This window comes from Oryctolagus cuniculus, chromosome 6, assembly GCF_051225735.1.
Source record: "Oryctolagus cuniculus isolate XC-2025 breed Fujian yellow rabbit chromosome 6, ASM5122573v1, whole genome shotgun sequence".
Classification (NCBI taxonomy): Eukaryota; Metazoa; Chordata; class Mammalia; order Lagomorpha; family Leporidae; genus Oryctolagus; species Oryctolagus cuniculus.
Window position 1 is genome coordinate 22,318,915 of NC_142872.1, and position 17,570 is coordinate 22,336,484.

At 53.1% G+C, this 17,570-nt stretch overlaps 1 long non-coding RNA gene across 3 annotated transcripts in view; it reads left to right on the top strand.

The window, feature by feature from the left end:
* Nucleotides 1-17,570, top strand: part of LOC103347986 (uncharacterized) — a 117,400-nt gene that overhangs the window by 93,669 nt on the left and 6,161 nt on the right. The window contains exons 4-5 of one of the 3 annotated variants that reach the window (XR_016236081.1): nucleotides 6,116-6,280; nucleotides 12,874-13,065. This is a non-coding gene — a long non-coding RNA (uncharacterized LOC103347986). Of the gene's footprint in view, nucleotides 1-6,115; nucleotides 6,281-12,873; nucleotides 13,066-17,570 lie in introns of those variants that run through there. The other 2 variants (XR_016236083.1, XR_016236074.1) reach the window with 2 other exon arrangements.

Consider the following 17,570-nt stretch of genomic DNA (forward strand, 5'->3'; position numbering starts at 1 on the left):
CTTTCTCTCCTACTAGCCCAGGGATGGTGACTGACCATGGGTCACAGGTGTCACAGGACTGGATTCCCCGGCAAACTCAGACAACAAACATTTCTTGGTGCCAGGCGTAGAAGGCGCTGTGGGCACAGGTGTTCAGCAATGCTGGAGCCTGTGTTATGTGCCAGACATGGCTCCGGGTACCAGGTTATAGAAACGAACAAAGACAAAGCGCCTGCTCTCTGGACTCTCACATTCCTGGGGAGGCAGGCAATGAGCAGATAACCAAGGTCACGGTCACAACGAGCGAACCCTTCTGCAGAGAACTGAAACAGCAGCGGTGTCAGAGAGAGCCCAGAGGTGGGCGTGTTAGATTCAGCCCACGGAATGAGGTGACATCTCAGCTCCTCAAGTGGCAGAAGCTGCAGCCAGGTGTAGAACAAAGGGCATGGCACTCCAGGCAGGGGGGACAGCCACTGCAAAGCTGTGGGGGAGGGAACGCGCTTGGTCTGCGAGAGGGAGAAGCTGCAGCATGAGTGGCCGTGGAGGGGAGGGAAGCACAAGATGGGGCTGAGGGTGGGCAGAGTCAGGGCCGGGGCACACTTGGGGCCTTTGGTCAGGGGGTTGGGCTTTATGCCAATGAAATGGAGAACCTTCCGGGGATGTTAGGCACGGAGCAAAGTGAGCCAGTGTACATTTTACAAGACCCACCGGCTGGGGTGGGCGTTTGGCATGGCAGTTAAGCACCTGCTTGAGAAAGCTGCATTCCATACTGGAGCTCCTGGATTCCACTTCCGGCTCTGCTCCCAATTCCCGCTTCCTGTTAACGAGAGACAATAGGTGATGGCTCCAATGTAAGTGGGTCCCTTCCTTCCCTGTGAGAGACCCAGACAGTTCTAGTTTCCTGGGTTTGGCCTGGCCTGGCCCCAGCTACTGGGGGCATTCGCGAAGTGACCCAGTGGGTGGAAGATTCTCTCTCTTTCAAATAAAAACAATTTTAGAAAACATTAAGAAAGGAAACCCAGTGGCTGCTGTTTGCAGACCCAACTGCAGAGTGCAGTATGGGAGCAAGAAGACCCCTGCAGAGGCGAGAGAAGGGGCATTGAACCACGCGATGCGAGTGGGGAGCAGAAGCCAAAGAGGTAAACACCGTATGGTGGCTGCAGAACATGTGTCAGAAATATAAAGAATGCTCTTGACGCAATAGGAAGACGACTCAGTTCTTCGAATGGATAGAAGATTTTAATGGATTCTTCAACGGCAAAAAACACGCAAACGGAAAAGCGCATGAACACCTACTGCCTGTGAGAGTTGTTGGAGACAGGTGCATCACAACCGCAGTTAAGCACCCCTTCCTGCCCACCAGGAGGACGAAAGGGCTTCCCAGGCCGGTGTTGGCGGAGACGGGGAGCGAGTGGACTGGGGCTGAGCTGCTGGCGGCAACGTCAAGTAACGCGACACTGGGAGACAGTTTGGCAGTTTCTTAGAAAGCCAAGCACACATTTAGCTCAATTCTTAAATATTTTTCCAAAATAAGTATGTGTGCAAAGATTCTTAGCAGCTTCATATGCAGTAGCGCCAAATAGGAGTCGACAAGAATGAGCGTCAACAAGAGAATGGTTATAGTTTATAGTAAATGACACCACCTAAAGGAGTTCAACAGAAAAGATGGAATTAAAACGTAAGTTTATTATGATGCTAAAAATGGAAATTCATGCATAGTTTTCTCATCAAATGCATTTTCCTTAAGCTTTTTGAAGATCCCTGATATGCATGGGTGTCAGAATTTTTGTACCAAAATAAAGATATCATTTTATTCTATGTTCTATGACCTTTTTTTCTCTCATCTGTGCACGGGACTCCCCTGGGTTCCAGATTTCAGAGACGTGGCATAAACGCCGCATCCTGTCGCTCCTGCAAAATGAAATAATTGAGCCTGGATGCGTGGAGGACCCTGGAGGGGAGAAGCAGCAGGTGAATGGGGGCGGGGGGCATGTAAAGGCCTCTGAGTGGCAGGAGCGTCCTGCACGGGCTACACAGAAAGCAGCCTGGACCTGCAGAGGTGCTGAGAGCTCTCAGGGAAGCCCTCTAGCTCTGGCTGAGCCCTGGAACAGGAACTCCTGATGCGCAGGCCACGTCCTCCTGGCCTCAGAGGCCCACAGGCATTTAACGGGGTGGGGGTGGCAGAGGGGCTTTCTGTTGGAGAAGTCCCAAGCAGCGAGGACAGCCCCCACCCTACCCCCTCACCCATCTCTGCTCTTTCTCCTTTCCCCATCCCCCCTCTCTCTCCCTTGCTGGTTTGTCCCTGGATGAGGACAGGATTTTTTGCTTGAAGTATGCACACGGCAAGGCGGCTGTCACTCCAGCTTTACGGCCAGAGGACCAAAAACAGGAGGCTCAGGGGACCACAAAGGACTAATGAGCCATGGAACGGAAGAAAGTCAGGAGCCAGACCTTATGAAGTTGTTGGTGAGCTCCTGGGCGCACCTCCAAGCTGCGCATGCGTGGGTGCAGTGCGCAGGGACCGGGAACTGTGCTGAAGGGTGAGCTGCCGCCCTGTTCTCCGGTAGACCCCGAGAGACTGCACACACAGCACAGTTCTGAGCAGCACTGCAGACGCTTTGAAATGGAACGGACACAAAGAAGATGGAAGCCACGGCCCCCAGAGGCTGCTCAGAGTCTGACCCACCGTAGCACAAACATCAGCATTCTCCGTGGTATTCGAATAATACCGGGAGCCTCATGAATTTCAAAATGTCCAAGACACAAAACAAAGTTACAGTCTCGCTGGCCTGTGAGGAAGGATCCAGGAAAACCTCAATTTGCAAGGGAAAAGACATCAAAGGACGCCAATGAGAGATGAGCGGTTGGAATTGAGTAACTAAGGCTTTAAGGCACTCTTGCAGAAATGAGAGTAAATGTTTTTGAAATGAGTGGCAATATAGGAAGGCTCGATAACAACAACAAAAAATAGGAGTTATAAAGAATAAAAGATAGAAATACTTGAATTTAGAAATGTAAGGACCTAAATTTCAATACTCACTAGATAAAAGTGGAATGGAAATGACAGAGGAAAGACTCACTAAGTGACTTGAAGATAGGCCAATGTAAATGATCCTGTCTGAACAACAGTAAGAAAAAGATTAAAAAAAAAAAAAAAAACAGAGCAGGGGGATGGTACTGTGGTGTAGTAGGTAAAGCCACCGCCTGCAGTGCTGGCATCCCATATGGGCGCCAGTTCAAGTCCCAGCTGCTCCACTTCCCATACAGCTCTCTGCTATGGCCTGGGAAAGCAGTGGAAGATGGCCCAAGTCCTTGGACCCCTACACCTGTGTGGGAGACCCGGAAGAAGCTCCTGGCTCCTGGCTTCAGATGGGTGCAGCTCTGGCCATTGCAGCCATTTGGGGAGTGACCCAGCAGATGAGAGACCTCTTTCTCTGTCTCTTCCTTTCTCTGTCTGTAACTCTGCTTCTCAGATAAATAAATACATCTTTTTTTAAAAAAAATGAACAGAGCCTCAGGAGCCAGGGTCCCATGACCAAAGCATTTGTCACTGGAGTTCCAGGAGAGGAGAAAGAGTGTGGTGAGGACAGAAATGCTTAAGGAAATCCCATTGTAAAATTATGTATTTATTTTTATTGGAAAGGCACAGAGACAGAGATTTGCCATCCACTGGTTCACTCCCCAAACACCTGCAGGGGTGGGCCAGGCCAAAGGCTGGAGCCGGGAACTCAGCCTTGGCGGCCCGTGTGGGTGGAAGCAACCTGACCCCTTGAGCCGTCCGTGGCAGCCCCGCAGAGTGCACACGGGCAGGAAGCTGTATTCAAGCAGGGGCTCGCGCCCAGGCATTGCAGCGCGGGATGCGGGCGTCCCAGGCAGCACCCTAACCACTGCACCGAACACGTAGCCTTCGAAGAATTATTGAGCACATGGAAACTCCCCCCAAATTGGAAAAGAATACACACATGTGTCATCGCCAGAGAAAACGGCGCACGGCGTAGGTGGCCAGTAACAGATGACTTCAGACTCCTCCCAGGGCAGAAGGAGGGGAACTCACTGGTCGAGGTGGAGAAGAGCCACCACCCACAGTCCTCTTGTCAATCTCAGAGCCGGACAGGCGTTCAAGGGAGACCCCCTCGGGTGAAGGGAATCTGAGAATTCCTTGAGAGCAGATCTGCTCTAGGGTAATTCCAGAAGAGGCTCTCGAGCTGGAGGGGAATCGAGGCCAGCAGTTAACCTGGAGCGTCAGCCGTGGGTAAGGCCTGGGCTAATATAACATTCCATTGTGCTGTTGAGGTCTCAAAGTATATTTGAAATATATGATTGATAGAAAAATTATCACGTTTGGTGGTGTTTTCAATGTCTGGGCACATGGCAGGAAAGAATACTACCTCTGTGGTGGTAAGGTGTTCACGTGACTCCTAAAGTGGTCAAATGTTGATTCCACGGAGACCACGGGAAACGTAAAATGTATGTTGTAACCCCAGAGCGAGCACCAGAAAGAGAGACAAGGGGAATTATAGCAACAGATACAGTGAAAACCACAATGGATGCATTGAAATGGAATGCTGACCAAAGGGTCAGATAACCCAGAACAAAACCAAGGGAAGCAAACGACAAAATGGTAGACACACACCCAGCCATAGCGGCAGCTACCTTACATGTAAACATTCTGGGGCTGGTATCAGAAAAAATATTAAAAATTCCAAAAAAACCCATCCCTCTACACAAGCAGGGAATAAATGGCAAAACCGAAGTTTGCAGCAACCAGGCAGAGGCTCACTCAAGACAAAAAAGCCGGTGCATCTCCGCAGGAAAGCTGTGTGGGGTCACCCTTCCCCCAGTCTGGTGACAGCCTTGAAACCCACAGCATGGGTTCCTGGTAGAGGGGCTAAGACCAGAGGGACCCCTCAGACAGACCCCCAGGAAGTCAGAAATGAGCTTATGTGTGTGTGACAAGGGCCTAAGGAATTGACATCTAAGGAGGTCCAGTATCTGCATTTCAAAGTCACACTATAACCTGCCAGGTGCAGCCCAGTATCTGCACTTCAAAGTCCCACCCGGATCCTGATGACCTTCCAGGGGGTCCTGCCCCTTCTACCTGGCCTGATAAACATCCTTCCTCTAAGGCGGGCACCCTAGAGAGAAGCTCCCCTTGGCCCAACAACTTCAGGGGAAAAACTCAGGAATTTTTTGTATTTACACCCAACAAGTCCTTTGTTTGGGAGGAGAAGGAGAGCAGGAGAGAAAAGGTGGGAATGCAAGACCCATCCCCTTAAAAACCCGGGCCACATGTGAACTGCGCACTCTCTCTCAGGTCCTGTCTGGAGAGGTGCCCATCCGAACTTACGGATGTCCCTACCCTAATAAACTTGCTACGTTGCTTTCCCCTGCTCTCTGTCTCACGCCTGAATTCTTTCTTGTTCGAAGACAAGGACCCTTTGCTTCTCCGGTTGTTGTACCCAAAAACGTCCAATTCCCACCAATTAAGACCACCAGGAGCCGAGGCTGATGCAAACCTAAGAGTTTTATTTCAAACTCGAGTTTGGTCTGGCACCAGGCACAGCTGGGCTGGGTCGGCGGCCCCTACAGTAAGGTCGTTAGGGTTTTTATACAGTTGAACAAACAAGTTGGCTATACAGCATCTGATAGGCTGATACTTTAAATGTATACTTGTCGCTTTATGACTGGCTAAAGTTTAGGGTCCGAGCTGCTAGGGTGTATGTGCCAAACTGCAGGGTCTCGAGTGCTACAATCACCGTAACTGAAAGACACCTGGAACTTTGCGTAGTTCCCTGCTGTTAACTGGCTGTTGCTAGGAGAGTTTATCACAACGGGAGTTTTATTTTCTTTTTCAGGAGTTTTTGGCATAGGGTTCAGGGCCCGGTCAGGCCCGAGTTACAAGTCTAAAATAGCTGTGCTTGATCCAGGCTCAGGTCCCTCAGGGTAACAGCGGGAGCTAGTTTTACACTTTCGTGCAGGTGTACAGACGGGTGGATAGAAAGATAGATCGATAGGGCAGCAGACACAGTGGTAAATATCACGCAGGTAATACTTCTGATATTGAGGAAAACAACTCCGGGTCGGTAAACTGCAGTCTTTTTGTCTTTATTGTATTTTTAAAAATTCATCTGAAAAGTCCAGAAAGAGCGACGGACGGAGAAATAACGCCTTCCAGCCACCGGTTCACTCCCCAAATGCCAGCAGCGGCCAAGGCTGGGCCAGGACGGAGTCAGGAGCTCCCGGTGGGACTCCCACGGGCGTGGCGGGCCCAGCACCTGCGCCACCGGCGCGCAGGGCACAGGTGAGCAGGAGGCGGGGTCAGAAGAGGCGCGGGAATTCAAACCCACAGGCTCAGGTGTGGGATGCGGGGTCTCCGCGCTGTGGGTCTTAGAGGCGCGCCCCTCTCCTCTGCACCCACACCGGGGCTGAGAGGGAGCTGCGGTTCCCTTCCTGACCCGGTGTTCTGACAATCAGGTCGGGACTGATGCTGGGGCGGCGGTGGTCCGGTGCGCCGGGTGGGTGACACCGGTGCCTCCCGCTGCCTCGCGTCCGACCGGCCCGGGGTCTGTCGCCGCCGGGGCCTGCGAGTGAGAACGCGCGGTGCGCTGTCTCTGCTCAGCTCTACCCGTTCTTGCGTTTGGCCCCAGCTTTGCGGGTCGTCTGCGACTCCCGTGCCTGCCCTGGCTAAAGTCCTAAGGTGAGGAGCGGGGGGCCCGAGAAGGGCGTAAGGCTCCACAAGGGGGCACTCTGGTCCCTCCACGCCTTCCAGGGTCTGGATCCCTCCCGCCCGCCCTCTCTCCTAGGCGGGGGCCGTTTCCCAGCGGTTCCAGGCTCGGTTCCTTCTATACCCCGTGCGCCCCGTGGGTGGGCTGTTGGGGGCAGCTCTGGGGGCCCCTTGGAGGTGGGGACCGCAGGGCCTGAGCAGTACCACCCGTTGGCCACCAGAGGGCGTTCCCGTCCAGGGACAAGACCCCGAGCTTGGCCGCCCTCTGTCCAGGCCTTGTTTGTTTTCTGATACGTCTTAAAGCTCCTTAAACACTCAGAACCGCCGTGCGCGGGTGCAGAAATAGAAAGCCTCGCGTCCGGTCCCCGAAACCGGCAGGAAACCTGGGGTGAAATTCCTGGGCCGGCCACTAGAGGGAGGCGCGGAGCCGAGAACTTGGGTTACAGGTGCAGCTCTATGTGGGCAATAAAGCGGCAGTGGGCGAGGAGGCGCACGGCGGTGGGAGTGCTAGCCAGGCGACCCCCGCCGGACGTCAGAGGCCTCCGGCGCACAGGGACGCCAGCGCCCAGTATGAGGTTGGCTGGCTCAGGACATCTGGGAGGGCGGCCAGCCCACCAGTGTGGACGGGCAATCAACAGTAAGGGCCAGTGGCTGTCCGGGTGCGGGACAGGGTGAGATCTACCCACGGCACAAGGCAGGACCCCACGGCGGAGGTCTGCGCACCCTCGACCCCGCCTAGAGCCTGAGCACCCAGCTGAGACGGTCCGTGGCCATGAGGCAGCGACTGGGGAGGAGGAGCCGGGGCAGCGTGCGGAGCACGTGGACTGCAAGTGGCCAGGGAAAGCTTTTACGGCCGGAAGTGGAATTCGGGTCTGGATCCCGAGGAGGGAGGAGTTGTGCGGGGATGGGAGCGGAGGAGAGAGACCCAGTGTCAGTCAGGCGGGGCCCGCCTCGCTCTCCAGCCCACCGGCCCACCAGCCCGCCCATCCGCCCCAGACCCCAAGGCAGAGCAACGCATCCTCCCTGCTGCCCCACCTCCTCTGCTTCTGCACAACAGAGATCTTACTGATTTATTTTAAAGATTTATTTATTTTAGAGCGCCCTCGAGAGAAAGGTATCTTTTCTTTTTTATAGAGAGTTTATTTATTTATTTGAGAGAAAGAGGTCTTCCATCCGCTGGTTCACTCCCAAATGGCCACAGCAGCTGGAGCTGAGCCAATCCGAAGCCAGGAGCCAGGAGCTTCCTCCGGGTCTCCCACGTGGGTGCAGGGACCCAAGTACTTGGGCCATCTTCTACTGCTTTCCCAGGCCACAGCAGAGAGCCGGATCGGAAGAGGAGCAGCTGGGACTTGAACTGGTGCCCATATGGGATGCCGGCACTGCAGCCAGAGGCATTGACCCATACACCCCAGCACTGGCCCAGAAAGAGATCTTCATCTGCTGGTTTGCTCCCCAAGTGGTCACAACAGCCAGAAGCCTGGAACTCCGTGCAGGTCTCCCAGGTGCATGACAGGGACCCAAGCTCTGGGACCACCTCCACTGCTTTCCCTGGCACATTAGCAGGGAGCTGGATCGGAAGTGGAGCAGCTGATTTGGGTTGGCAGTGTTGCAGGCGGGAGCCTAGCCGGCTGTGCCACGATGCCAGCCCAAAGCTGGAGATCTCTGAGGGATGCGTGTCAAGCAATGCCCCGGCCTCTGCCTTAACCCTCAGTGACCCCACTTGTGGAATGTGCGTGGAGTCCTTTCTGTGGCACCGCCTCCCCCTCCCGGGCAAGGCCCCTCACTTACGTGCCCGGCAGGCTCTGTCCTGCTCTTCCTCGCCCACACCGTGTTTGTTCCCACCACGGGATGCGCCAGTGGCCCCCGTCTCATTAGCGGGCTCCTCCCCCTGGGCCAGCCAGCCCTCTCCATCACTGGCTGTGGCAGAGGCCTTCCCTGACACACAAAGCCCCCTCACTCTGTGATCTTCCCCCTCCCCTGTGACACAAGCACCTGGGGGCAGGGTCTTGCCTGTCATCTTAGTACTTGCCCCGAACAGTGCTCAGTGAATACTTGGAGGGAGAACAAAGCTTTCATGGAGTCTTCCAGTATGTTGGATTATGGCTTCCAGTTGATAGAGGGGACCCTGAATCCTAGGAAGTTTCGGTCACTTGCCCAGTACGTAGGCAGTAGAGGCACAGTGTAAACCGTGGGCAGCCCCGTTTGAGGTCGAGTACCTTGGCACGGGGTTATTTTACCTCTCGCTTTGCGGTTCTTTGCTTGGCTTTCAAGGTGTGTCTGTCGTGTTTGCTCTTCTGACCTCCTGCCCTGGAGAAGGGCTGTGTGTCTTGCTCCCTGCTGTGCCACTGAGCAGCCCCACACCTCAGGCCACGGCACCTGCTGGGAGGCAGCTTCTCCCTGTTGCCTGCAGGCCCCTTGGGGCAGGTGTGTGTCCTGCCAGGGCCTGGCTTCCTTGCCAACCGTAGCTGAGAGGCCAGCCTGCCTGGTGGACTCCCAGTGTATTGGAGGGACTCTCCCAGCTTCCAGGGTTACTTTTGGTCAGCGCCCTTTTCAGCTCCTGAGAAACAGGAAGTGTGGTGGGGCTTACAGAGGGTGATGAGAGTCTCTGGTCTGGGCATGGAGAGCTGGGGTTCCTGTTTGCTCCAAGTCTAAGGCATCACTTTTCCCCTCCGTGCCGGTGGCCCAGGGTGGTGGGGAAAAGGCACTTCAGGGAAAGCGGAAGAGCTAGGGATTGGTCCTGAAAGATGACGATTACGAAGCAGATCACGCGTAGAAAGGTGTGCCCCACGTATGTGCCCCTCCCCATGCACACCCCCCCCCAGCAGGCGCGGCTCTCCCCTTGTTTCAGTCCCCTCTCTGCCGCTCTTGACAGTTTCATCACCTGTAAGCATATAAAATCCTGAAGTTCTATGTGATTTCATTGTGCCTGTTTTTGCAACTCTTACCAATGGAATCGCGTTGGGTAGCTTCATGTAAGACTTGCTCTGACCACTCAGCAAAATACTTTCAGATTCATCCAAGTTGACACATAACTGCACTTCACTCATTCGCTGTACTGCTGTATTCGCCTGAATGAGTGAATCAGACTTCATTTATCCATTTTACTACTGACGCCCCCCCCCCCACTTTAGTTGTTGAGAACAATGCTGCAAAAAACATGTTAGATAAGCTGGGGAGATCCGAGGAAGCTGTGCACTTAGTGTCTGGGATGGAGGCCCCACACTGACTGACCTAAGATGTTAAGAATACAAGAACTTGCCTGTGCAGTCCCTGGGACCTGCTGGTATTATCTTGACAGCTTTTCTGTAAATCTAAAATGACAATTCCATTTAAAAAAAATGCTATGGTGAATATATTGGTTTCTCTCTCCTGATGTTCCTGGGGCAGGATTTCTGTGGCGTATGCTGTAGATTCAAACTCTGGCTCCTAGGGCACACGTGCCTTCGATTTTTACCAGGAACTGCATTTCAAAAGTACCGTTTCCTCTTCGGCAGACAAGTGCATAAGAATTCCTTTTACTTCACATCCTGGGCAAGACCTGTAATGTCTGACTGTTTTAATTTCTGTCTGTAGTGGGTGTGAAGTGTTATCTCACTGTGGTTGGATTTTGCATTTCCTGACTACTAACAAGGTTGCACATCTCTTTATTGGCCATTTGTGTTTCCTGTTCTGAGAAATGCTTATTCATGTCATTTACCTTTTTTTCTTTTTTTGGGGGGTGTGGGTTATTTATCTTTTTCTTATTAATTTAGTAGACTTCAGTGGATATAGATATTACGTGTATATATATGTCACTGGAGGAAAGGCCGTGGCCAGAGGTGGGTAAACAGACTCGCTTACAAACCAAGGGAGTCCAAATGGACTGCTCAGCCCTCTGCTCTCTGCTGAGCCGTCTGCCTGGCTGGCTCAGGTGTATTCCCTCCATTCAACCATGTAAACTCGCTCTCCCCCAGTCCGAGCTACTGGGTGCTCTCTCTCTGTCCCTTCCATTCTGATGGATGCCCTATCCTGAAAAAAGCCTTATCACTCCACTCTCTATCTCAAGATACAAGAACCCCAAGGTTTCCACGGCCTTCCCTCCGGTAACATTTCGTTTGTTAAAGAAACACTCTTCAGGGCGGTACTGTGGCATAGTAGGTTAAGCTGCTCGATGGCCTTTCACATGGGTGCCCACGCATACACAATACAGAACCATGGCGTTCAAGTGTCACTAACACCCAGGCTGAGATATCCTGGAGGTAGAGAGATAGAGCAACAAGAAACCAACAATAAAGAAAACAAAATATGATCCTGGGGTGGGCACAGCCAGCGAGAAATGAACGGAACTCTCAGATTGGGTTTGAGTCCTGGTTGCTCCACTTCTGACCAGCTTCCTGCTCATGGCCTGGGAAAGCAGTAGAAGATGGCCTACATGCTGGGCCCCTGCACCCACGTGGGAGACCCGGAAGAAGCTCCTGGCTCCAGGCTTCAGATTGGCCCCGCTCTGGCCATTGCAGCTATTTGGGGATTGAAATAGCAGATGAAAGTCTGTCTCCCTCTTGTAACTCTGCCTCTCAAATAAATAAATCTTTCAAAAGAAACACTCCTCAAGTTACCCAATCTGAGAGTTCCGTTCATTTCCCTCTGGCTGTGCCCACCCCAGGATCGTATTTTGTTTTCTTTATTGGTGGTTCCTTGTTGCTCTCTCTCTCTACCTGCAGGATGTCTCAGCCTGGGCGTTACTGACACTTGAACTTGATGGTTCTGTATTGTGTATGTGTGGGGCCGTTCCCTTCCTGACACTGTCCTCTGATTCTGGTAGAAGTTAGCTGGATGAAATGCATTGGGAAATATTCCATCTTGTTTCTTTTCTGTACGTTTGTGCCTGTCTGGAATTATGTATCTTTGAAAGTTTAGGAGGACTCACCTGTAAAACTATCTGGACTTGGTGTGTTCTTTGAGGGAATATTAGAAAGGATGGATTCCACTTTTTTTTTAAGGGGCACACACTTGGGCCATCCCCGTATGGGATGCTGGCACTGCAGGCGGCAGCTTAACCTGCTGCGCCACAGTGCTGGCCCTGATTCTGTTTCTTGCATGACTGTGGATCCATTCAGATCTTCTGTGTCTTCTTGCATCAACTGTGGAAATTTGTATTTGTACTGGACACGTATTTGTGGCCTACTCAGGTTGTCTCCACTGCCTGCCTCCCGTGTGTCTCCACTGCATGTCTTCACCGCCTCCCCACGCCACATCTCACTTGCAGGTGCAAAGGAAATGCCCCACCGCTGAGAGCAGGTTCTAGGTTGCTGCTGCTGCTGCTACAGTTCAGAAGCACGGCAAAGCAAGCCCTACGGAGTGAACCATGACCCACCCCTGGGATGCAGGAGAGGAAGGCAGCCTGGATCTGTGCGATCCCCTCCTTTTTTTTTTTACAGGCAGAGTGGACAGTGCAAGAGAGAGAAAGGTCTTCCTTTTCCGTTGGTTCACCCCCAAAGGCTGCTACTGCCAGCATGCTGTGCCGATCCAAAGCCAGGAGCCAGGTGCCTCCTCCTGGTCTCCCATGGGGTGCAGGGCCCACGCACTTGGGCCATCCTCCACTGCACTCCTGGGCCACAGCAGAGAGCTGGACCGAATCTGGCGCCCTGACTGGGACTAGAACCTGGTGTGCCAGCGCCGCAGGTGGAAAATTAGCCTAGTGAGCCATGGCACCAGCTGCAATCCCCTCCTTTAGCCTTTCTCTGCACTGTTTCTAAGTCTGCTCTGCTCTTGCAACCCTCTGGAGGAATCCCGTGGGCCAGGCAAACATCCCTGCTGCGGGATACACTGTCTCTCCGCTCCTCCCCGGGAAGCTCTGGCCAGTGTGGTCATACGTCAACCACACTGTTTCCCGTCTTTGCTCGCCTCCTTGCCTTTTCTTTCTCAGTCTCACCAGCCTCGGCACTCACTCCCGAGTGAAACGCAGCACACGGATCCTTGCCTCAGGCTCAGCTTTCTGAGGCCTGAGCTGCGCCAACCGGTACCAGATGTCACTTTAGATAAAAATCCCTTGGAATTTTGAAGTTGCAATGTTCACCTCTGAAATAACAGGCATCTGTTCCTAAGAATAAGTAAGTTGGCAGAAACTTCTGGAATGCAGTGATTTTTTTTTTCAATTTTTAAGCTTTTCATTCTGTTTATTTTGGATGCAGGGCAGGCGGAGAGAACGGCAATGGAGAATCAGTGGCTGAGAGGCACAGGGGCAATGTTCATCACTTCCCATGGCAGTGGAGTCCTCACCAAAGAGAGGAATAGGCTCGGGGCAATCGAATTCCAGCTTCGTGTGTGTTCTGAACGCTATGGGGCCTCAGGGAGATGCTTCATGTCTTACAGCCACGGGACAGGTGAGCTGAAACGAGGCTCAGGGGTTGGTTATTTGTGGGGCTTTGCAGAGCTTCACAGGAGAAGAGTTGTGTACCTTCTATGTCTTTTTTAAAAGATTTGTTGATGCAGTCAGTGGTGTGGCACTGTGGGTTAAGCTGCCACCTACAATGCTGGTGTCCCATATAGGTGCTGGTTTGAGACTCTGCTGCTCCATTTCTGATTCTGCTCCCTGCTAATGTGCCTGGGAAAGCAGCAGAAGATGGCCTAAGTGGTTGGGCCCCTGCACACACGTGGGAGACCTGGAAGAAGCTGCTGGCTCCTGGCTTCAGCCTGGACCAGCCCTGGCTGTGGTGGCCATTTGGGGAGTGAACCAGCACATGGAAGCTCTCGCTCTCCCTCTCTGTAACTCTGCCTTTCAAAATCTTTAAAAAGAAACTGGAGTTAAAAAAAAAGATTTGTTTATTTGTTGGAAAGGCAGAGTGATAGAGACAGAAAAAGATCTTCCATCTGCTGGTCTATTCCTTAAAATGGCCGCAACAGCCGGGGCTGGGCCAGGCTGAAATCAGGAGCCGGGAGCGCTATCCGCATCTTCCACAGTTATGGCAGGAACCCAAGCACTTGGGCCATCCTCTCCTGCTTTTCCAGGGAGCTGCTGGGAATGGAATGGGCGCTTCTAAGGGATGCTGGTGGTTCAGGCAGAAGCCTAGCTCGCGGTACCACCATGCTGGCTCCTGGCGTTCTTCTATGCCAAAGTCAGAGCCCTTATCAGGAAAGAGTGGGAGCAGGAGACCTGCGATGGGAACATTTCAGCAGGCAAAGCAGAGACTCAAACTCCCGGATTCTCCAGAGCGCTTTCAGTGGGCAGAAGCCGCCCATCCCCTCGCCGCCGCGCAGGCAGGATTCCTGTTTCACTTGCACCATGCAGAATCACTGTTGCACTTGCAGCGTGTGCTTTACAAGGTGATGCTTCCTCGACGCTCCCCCTTGCCTCTAGAGCATCCATCCGAGTCAGATCAAGAACGACTGGTGTTAATTCAGGGCCAATCAGGAGACAAGAAGCTACCCCAGTTATTCTAACAGAGGGAACCGGATACAGGGAAGCGCTGACCTGGTACTGGAAAGCTGCGCAGGTCTAGAGGGAACAGTAAGGTCTTCTGGAGGTGGCAACCGTGGGACGCAGCAACTGCGGCTGGGAAGCGAAGGGAAAGTTTCGAACTGTTAAAACCTACACACGTGGGCTGGCACCGCGGCTCACTAGGCTAATCCTCCGCCTGCGGCGCCGGCACACCGGGTCTAGTCCTGGTTGGGGCACCGGGTACTAGTCCCGGTTGCCCCTCTTCCAGGCCAGCTCTCTGCTGTGGCCCGGCAAGGCAGTGGAGGATGGCCCAAGTGCTTGGGACCTGCACCCCATGGGAGACCAGGAGGAAGCACCCGGCTCCTAGCTTTGAATCAGCGCAGCGTTGGCCGTAGTGGCCATTAGGGGAGTGAACCAAGGAAAGAAAGACCTTTCTCTCTCTCTCTCTCTCTCTCTATCACTGTCTATAACTCTCTGTCTCATTGTCTAACTCTGCCTGGCAAAAACAAACAAACAAACAAAAAACACAACAACCTACACACGTGGAGAGGGGGCTTTGTGGGTTGTGGGCCCAATGCTCAAATGGGGCAGGGTCGTGATTGTTGGCTCCTGCTGTGTCTCAGAACCCACATTGCTGAGGCTGGTTCTATGAATGGTGGGAAAACTGCAGATGGTGGTCGCTGGAATGATCTACTGGCTGATGTGAAAACAGGGACCAAGCTGCATAGGACAGGATGGGAATAACACACAGAGGCAAGCAAGCAGAAGCCCCGGGGAGGGAACAGGTGCCGTCTTCCTCCTGCAGCCCCCAGTCCCGCATCCCCACTCACAGATCCTGACAGCGACTGAGCTGCAGACGCTAAGGATCCGAGCTGGGGAAATTGAGCCAAGGAGGACTTGGGTTGTATAAACCTTGCTCCAGCAGAGTCCGGAGAGCGGGGGCGACACGGAGCGACAGCAGCTGCACAGCTCTCCCCAGGTCAGGGACACGGGAGGTCTGCAGGGGTTCCCACGTGTGCACCCTCGGGCTCTGGGAGGGAATGGATCTTGAGGCAGTGGCTCCAGAAGTGGGGAGCTGAATGGGATTCAGTTCGTCAGTATGGGGGCTCTGACTGTCACTCAGGATTCCACATTTTTGCAATAATACCAGAGCTGGTCTGAACGTTGGCTGGAACTGAAGCCTGACCCGAGTAGGCATACAGGACGTGAATTGGAGATGGCAGAACTCCTTCTGTAGTGTTCAAGAAAAAGAGGGCCAGGGCTCGGAGCAGGAGGAGCACCGACGTGGCTTAGTCATGTCTGACTTGAGAACTCACCGTCTGGCTTCCTTCCTGGAGGGCTCGGAGTACACTCCGTACTAGCAAAGGGAAACCAGAACCCTTGTGTGGGGTTGTGGTGTCAGCTGGGTTGGAGTTGGGGGAGTGCCGCTGATGCAGGCTCCCTAGTATCAGTGAGTGAGGTGGGGTCCCAGGGTGGGAGTGCTTCAGCATCACGGGCTGGGTAGACAAAATATCTACAGGGGCAGTAGGGCCACAGGGACAGTCAAGGTACTTGACCTTGGGCGTTCAGGTAGTTAACAGGTTAGAGTGCTCCTAGAGGCAAGAGAACTGGAGAGTCTACCAGTGTGGCTGACATCAGCCACCACAGTGACAAGCCAGGCCCTCCATCCTCTCCCTAGATCCAAGGCAGTTCATAAACCCAGCATCCATCAATTGAAGGGAGCTCCATACAGACCCACGGCATGAACACGCAGCGAACTTTTCTTAGGCCTCTACCAGGGAGGCCTTTGTCAGAGTAACTATGCAGTGGTAAAGGAAAATTCTTGGATTTTTTTTTCAAGGACTGTTAGATATGAGGTCTTTGCTAACCCTGACACCAGCGAACCCTCAGTGCCACCAAGATTCTCTGGTTAGAATGGGACGTACATCGGACAGGTGATGAATGGGGCTTTGGCTTGAGTCTGTGACCGTTTCTCCAGTTGTTTGCTGTATGGATGCAGTGAACATCCTTAACACCTGTGAGAACCTTCCCATGGTTCCCTGGCCCAGGAAGAAAAGGGCAGGTGGAAGGCTTTGAAGTGTTCCCCGCCCTGATCAAAATGGTAAATTGCAGGCCCTACTGCACTCCGGGCTGAACTGAGGGAGTTATCGGCACCACAGAAGCCTTGAAGCGTGCAGGAGGAGTGGTCCCTATCACCCCTCCCCTCCAGGTGACCGTCTGGCTTCTGCAAACACCAGGACGGTTGCAATTCAGGGTTTGGCAAAGCAGCGTGCAATAGATTAGCCCCCAGGCTAGCAACAGCCAGGACAGCTGCTCACAGGGTTCCTAAAAATCTGTGAAAGAACCAGAGAGGGAATGTGCCAATGGATTCCGAAGGCCCCGAGGAAGAGGGAAGCTTAGAAGCTTCATTCTTGTCTGGAGGCCTTTGCTGATTAGTAAGCAGTGTGGTGTGAGGTCTGGAAGCTGAAGAGTGGAGAAGCTGAAACCAAAGTTGTGGTTAGGAGGCTCAGTGGGTAAAAGCAGAGTCTCAGGCAGGCTCCAGGGGCTGAAGCGTCAAAAACTGGAATTTAGGGCTCAGCCAGCAGAAGGAGTTGCTGTAAACACTTCCAGGCTTTCTGCTGAGACTGCTCAAGGGTTACAGCCTAAGGATAAGGGCTAACCCTAAATACAACAATGTTTTAGTATCAAAACTCGGCTCCCAATCAGCTATATCTCAGACTAAATTAAGATGATGTCTCCCCACCCTTACCACTTGGTGGAAGCTGAGTAAATAATTTCCGGAGGATGATAGCATCATCCTGTATATAACACCAACTGTATACTTTAAAAAAATATACATATTGATTGATTTGAAAGGCAGAGTGAGTGACATCTCCCTGCTGGAAACTGTCAGCAGGGCTGGGCTGGACTGGATTTGGGGAATTTGCTCTTTGAAAAGCCACGCAGGAAGTTCAGTGGTGAGGGATGAATTCTTCCCCCACGTGGAAGTGATCAAGTCAGATGAGCCCCGTGCCAGTGCCTGCTCAGCTTTCAGAGGCGCCAGAGCCATTTCCTCCAGCTCTGGTTGCTGAGTCTGTGGTGCGCAGCTGCGTGGGGCTGGTCTCATGGGCTTGTCTTGTCGAGGAGTAAATCCTGTATTATACTGAGAGGAAGATGTGGGCCATCCCCAGGCTCTGAGCACTGATCGCCCTGGCAGAGGCAGCTGATCACATGGAAATGTTTGGCTTCCGTGCTTTTTACAAGGTGTTTGCAGGAAGATTGCCCGGCCAGCACCTGCCCAGGTTGCCTGAGTGTGTATGGGATATCACTTGTTGCTTGCTTGGGCTGGCTGAGATGTGGGGGATGACATGAGTGTGGTCCAGTTTTCTGGGGATGCGCTATCAGCATGCCGGCCACAGTCCTGAGCATTTTGCATTCAAGGCATTGATTACATTGACTCTCACTGGCAGG